This window comes from Camelus bactrianus, unplaced genomic scaffold, assembly GCF_048773025.1.
Source record: "Camelus bactrianus isolate YW-2024 breed Bactrian camel unplaced genomic scaffold, ASM4877302v1 HiC_scaffold_124, whole genome shotgun sequence".
Taxonomy (NCBI): Eukaryota; Metazoa; Chordata; class Mammalia; order Artiodactyla; family Camelidae; genus Camelus; species Camelus bactrianus.
In genome coordinates, this window is record NW_027413891.1 from 19109 (window position 1) to 24905 (window position 5797).

A 5797-nucleotide genomic window follows, 5' to 3' on the forward strand; every position below is an offset into this window, starting at 1 on the left:
TGCGTGCGTGCGTGCGTGCGTGTGGTGTGGGGGCAGGAGGGAGGGAATAGTTTCCTAGAGGGCCTGCGTTTCATGGACCCAGTTTCTTAGTTCTGAGAACAGGTCTGTTCAAGGAAACAGTTGTAGTATCTCGTCTCAGGAGGCGGTGGTGTCGATGGGCTTCTGAAGCTAGGCCTAGGGAGCAAGCAGTCAGGTATCGCCTAAGAGGCACTTGTGTGGAAAACCAAAGTACAGCACAAAGGTTAATCATTGGAGCAGATGAGAAACCAGATTCAGGGCCGGGAGTAGGGGGTCAGTCTGGTAGGAGATTTCCACACATCGGGGTCATCGAAACGGCTCGAGCAGTTTGAAATGCCTCTGATGATGTCCTGGGGTGTTTGGCTCAACTCTCTGAGCGGCTCCTCCAAAAACAGGCCCTAGGGTGGTTTCCACAGGAGCTGTTGTGGCCATTTCTCTGACGTTTACCTCCCGTTGTCCAGCTTCAGTCTGCAGGGCTTCAGGAGACGGAGCATTTTAGTACTCAATGATGCCAAGACAAAAGGGTGAGAGAAAATGGGAAACGTTCGTGGAGATGGTCCTAGGCAGATAGTGGAGGCAACTAGAAGACCTTCAGTCTCCGGGCCGGCTTTCAGGTTGAGACAAAAACCCTAAGGCAAGCGCTTGCTGCCACAGCACATCGACTAACACGGGAACCATCCAGAGAAGATCAGCACGGCCCCTGAACGTGGACGACACACGCACATACGTGAAGCGTTCCGTAGCTTTAGTGATGTCAGTCACCCAGAGGAAGACAGATATCCTATGCCATCACTTCTAGGTGGGATCTGAAAGTAAGTCAAGACACCCATCCATACATAAATAACTCCATTTTAAAAAGACTCCAAGGAACCTATTTACAAACCAGAAACAGACTGGACTCGCAGACATGGAAAAGAAACCGATGGTTAACACAGGGGACAGGGTAGGGTGGAGGAACGGGGGAGGGCAGAGGGATAAATCAGGAGTTTGGGATTAGCAGATATAAACCACCCTATACAAACTAGGTACACAAGTAGGTCCTACTGTCTAGCACAGGGAACTATGTTCAATAGCTTGTAATAACCTATCCTGAAAAAGTATACGTGTGTGTGTGTGTGTGTGTGTGTGTGTGAATAAGTGAATCACTATGCCGTACGTCATAAATGAACACAACATTGTAAGTCAACTATACTTCCATTGACAGAGAGTTCCTACAATAAACAGGCAGGCAGGCAGGCAGGCAGGCAGGCAGGCAGGCAGGCAGACAGACACAGACACAGACACACAGACACACAGACACACAGACACACACACACACACACACACACACACACACACACACACACACACACACACACACCCACAGACACAGGGGAACCCTAAGGAAAACGAGTAGCACTAGTATCTCTTATCCATGCATGTCTATCCCAGTTTAATGGAAACCTAAGTTTTTGCCTCCAAGTCAATGATGCTAATAACTCTGCTGCCAAGAATAGAAAAATCCTCACGGAGGATTTCTGAATCCCAGAAGGGTCAGGGAGGGAGAAAAAGAGAAAGGATTCCATTCTGCTGACAGAGGTATGATAGTTACCATGTGGGTGTCCGCCTCTAAAAGGGAAGGAAGGGGAAAAAACAAAAGTTTATTTTCCCTTGTATCTGAAAAGAAAAAAATTTAAAACTCAATCCTCTTGGAGACAAGAAGTCGTACACACCTCATGTCACTGATTCTCCTCCTCCACCTCCTCCTCCTCCTTCCTCTACTTCTTCTTCTAGTCTATATCTCCCATGGATTCTGACGACCTTGCCTGATGATGGCGGGTGATGGGGGCAGAGATCGATCCTTCTGAGAAGTAAGTTGGCAAGCGCTTTAGTGAAGCCTCGTAGGATTTACCCAGCGAAGCGGGTGCCTTCGTCCCTGGAGGCTGCGGAAAGTATGTCCCCAAGTCACATACGCATGTGTTTGTCTTTTGTTGTCGTTGTTGTTGTTGTTGTTGTTGGTGGTGGTGGTGTGTGTGTGTTTGTTTGTTTGTTTATTTGTTTGTTTGTTTGTTTGTTTGTTTGTTTGTAGCAGTGTCCTGGCCATGCTGATGGCATCAGGCTTGCAGCGGGGGAAGGAAGGCTTCAACCCCTTTGGAAGTCATACCTACCATCCCAAGAACGTCTGGATGACCCCTACTATGTGGCAGTTGAATGGGGGCCAGTTACTGGGGTTCAGCGTGTCCAGAGAGAGGAGGTCTGAGGCCTCTGGGGACAAAAAGTTTGTACGTATGTATGTATGTATGGCCAGTTGACTGTTTTTGCGGTCCTATAGGAATCTTCCTGCCCCTGTCTATTGAACAATGGGAGTCATCTTCCAAGTGCCCTGACACCAGACACCACGGTGGGTGAAGGAATGCGGGTGGGGTGGGGGTGGGTGGGGGAGGTCATCCAGGAAGCTGGGAGAAACCGAGCACGTCCGTGGGTCAGTGGGTCGGCCTGTCGGATGGTCGCCATGCTGGGTTTCCCCTAACCCAGGCCATTTGCCGAATGGACAGAACAGACTGGGGCCACGTGTGCCACCCACCCTCTTTCCGGAGGCTGTGGTCCACTGTGTTTACATGAAAGTCAGTGAAGGAGGCATCTCCTCGGGACTCGGTTCCGTCCCTTTCACGAGAGCCTCCACTTTGGATGACAGCCAGCCAGCCAGCCAGCCCTCGATGCCAGGGCAGTAGACGACTGCCAGGAATATCCCATCCTTTCTGGAACCCTGAGTGTACCCACCTGTACAGACACAAGGCTGAAGAATACATGACGTTCCTTCCTAGTTGACAGCACTCCCCATGTCACTGAAACAGTGTCCAGTACGCTGACGTCATCTCCTCCCTCTCCCACACCCCCGCACGCGCACAAACACGCGCGCGCGCGCGCGCGCACACACACACACACACACACACACTCTGTCTGTCTGTCTGTCTGTCTGTCTGTCTGTCTGTCTGTCTGTCTTCTAAGGATGGAGAAGAGTTTGCTGAGCTATTTCGGGTGCCCTCTCATCCTAGTTCCTATCTCCAAGTTGGTTCAAAGTCCAAAAGGCGGTCAAGCACTTAATCAGATAGGTCCCTCGTAAAGAATGCCTCCCACATCACGACGACAGGCTTCTTAGGCCAGCCGAGAAGCTCCTTCAGTTCTGCGCCCATCTTGGCTCTAAGTTGATATCAGTCTGTTACGGAAATGACAGGCCAGCCAAGAAACAAGCACCACTCGGAGGGTTGGAGTACTCAGATTTATTACGCCGGCGGGCTCAGAGGGGCTTCTGCTCCGAAGCTCTGAGCACCTCCAAGACGTGCACATGAGGTTTCATAGGGTTAATTACAAATATGGGTCTATTCGCCAATAAGGCTCAAACAACAAAAAGCAAAGGATCAGTACACTGGAGCTTATCAATTTGGAACAGATCACGTTACTGACACTTGTTGAGCTTGGATTTACGAGTTAGCTTGTTAGCCCAGTAAACTGACACTAAACTTCAGATTTACGAGTTAGCCCAGCAGAACTTAGATCAGTAAACGGACACTTATCACACTTAGATTTGTGACTTTAGCTTGTTAGCCCAGCTGGGCTTTTCCTTTACAAGTCCTCCAGGATCCAAGAAAGCCACATTGGAAAACAAGTGGTGATTCTGATGGGACAGGAGATCAGTCATTTGGGGGCGAAGGGTGGGGTAGGGAGACATACCAGCCTGTCTGTCTGTTTTCACCCAGTGTGGGAGCCGTCCCAAAGAGATAACTCGAGAAGAGAGAAACAGGGAATTGACAAAGAACACGTGCAGTGGCGTGCCCTCCCCCCCCCCCACCCCAGGAGAAGGCCAAGCCAGAAGTCCCTCCGGATGGCGGGTTCCGGACTCCAGCTTCCAGGGGAAGCGATGTTTTTTTCCTCCCCATTTCAGGCCCGGAAGAAGAGGGAGAGGCAGAGTGTCCTTCTCGGGCATCCGCTGTTTCTGAAGCACGCTTGTTGCCAAAAGATCGGCCCCCGTCCCCGACGAGCCCAAGAATCCAGAGACAAGGTCTCGGAGCTTAGAAGCAAAGAGGCCATTTTATCGCTCTGCCGGGCAAAGGGGATTCACAGCAGGCTAGCGTCTTCAAAACTGTGTACCCACCTTGGGGATGGAGTGGGTGGGGTGGTTCTAGAGCCATAGCTCAAACAATCGGGCATCGATCACCATCCACAGAATCGTTTTCTCATCAGAAGACTCAGAATGGTGTCACGATGCCTCCAGGTGACCCATTCTATAGAGGCTGGTGGTTAGATCTCGTTATCTCATAAGCACTCAAGGTGTGGCCTTCTTGGTCACTCAGGCTATTTTGTCAGGTCATTAGTCCCGTGACCGACCTTCTCCTCGGAGAAAGACTCAGAGACCCAGCATGATGATGACTTTCAATGAGTGAAATACAGTAGAAACAGTAAGATCGATAGCTTCCAGTTTCAACAACAGGCCTGGAACCGTGAGCAGCAACCAGTCAGTCAGGACAGTTGACCGTTTTCAGGGCGAGCATAAGAAACCGAATGACACCCCCCCCCCAGCAAATGAATGAGTGAATGAATGAATGAATGAATGACCTAATGATCCTCCCCTCCCCCCCCGCCAAAAAAAGAAGCAATAATCCGTTAGCCTAATTCCGGCCATTTTATTCATCCTCCTTCACCCTGAAGCCCCAGTCACCCACGTGCCACAGTGGTCTGTTTTCTGGTTTCCTCCACCACCCCACCCCCCACCAACCACCACCCCGCCAACATCCCCCCATGCCCAACCACCGCCCCAAGTGTGGGACTGGACGGGGGTGCAGGGGGCTGAGGGGGCGGCAATGGCGGCTTGAGGTGAGGGTGGGGAGTGTTCCGCCCAGATCGTATAGGAAGCTCAAACACAGCTGCAGTACGAGACAAGATGGTAGATTTCTGTGAGTCCTCCCTCCTCTTAAAATCCGTCCTAAGGAGGAGACAGACAGAAAGAGAAACATCACCCTCACTCCCAACGCCTCCTGCGCCCTCGATGCGCCCCAAAACAACAACAAGAAAAACAGAAACAAACACGACCACAAATAAGTCGCTATCCCTGGGGAAGAAGGATTCGATGGCATGGGGATATCATTCTAAAATTCATTCCCTCTTCATCACATTTCATGGAAACCGATTGCAATCTATGAGGCCCTGTGAAGGTAGGGGTTGGGGGGGTAGGGAGGAGGGAGGGAAGTGAAGGGGGGGAGAGGGAGAGAGGGAGGGAGGGAGAGAGAGAGAGAGAGAGAGAGAGAGAGAGAGAGAGAGAGAGAAAGAGCAGAGGAGAGGAGGGATAAAAGGGGAGAGGACAGGAAAGGAGAGGAGGGAAAAGAGGGGAGGGGAGGGGAAATGAGAAGAGGCGAGGGGAGAGGAGAAGAGGGAGAGGAGAGGAGTGGAGGGGAGAAGAGAGGAGTGGAGGGGTGAGGGGGAAGGGGGGAGAACAGGGAAGAGGAGAGGAGGGGAGAGGAGAGGAAAGAGAGACAAGGGAGACAGACAGACACGCATGCGCGCGCGCGCGCGCACACACACACAGAGAATAGCGAAATGGAGAGAGAGGCAGAGAGAGAGAGAGAGAGAGAGAGAGAGAGAGAGAGAGAGAGAGAGAGAGACAGACAGACAGACAGACAGACAGACAGACAGACAGACAGACACGGATCTAGGTCAGGGATACTACACATGGGTATTCTTCTGAGTGATTTTATGTGTTTTCTCAATCGCCACCTCTATGGAGATAAAAATCGCTCCCATAAGA

At 51.3% G+C, this 5797-nt stretch overlaps 1 long non-coding RNA gene and 1 other non-coding gene across 2 annotated transcripts; both read left to right on the forward strand.

The window, feature by feature from the left end:
* Positions 1-656: 656 nt before the first annotated feature.
* LOC141576556 (U6 spliceosomal RNA) lies at positions 657-765 on the forward strand. The gene has a single exon (XR_012504966.1). It is a non-coding gene; the product is annotated as a U6 spliceosomal RNA (small nuclear RNA).
* Positions 766-1157: 392 nt separating this feature from the next.
* Positions 1158-2821, forward strand: LOC141576555 (uncharacterized). The gene is made up of 2 exons (XR_012504965.1): positions 1158-1949; positions 2087-2821. It is a non-coding gene; the product is annotated as an uncharacterized LOC141576555 (long non-coding RNA).
* The last annotated feature ends 2976 nt before the right edge of the window (positions 2822-5797 follow it).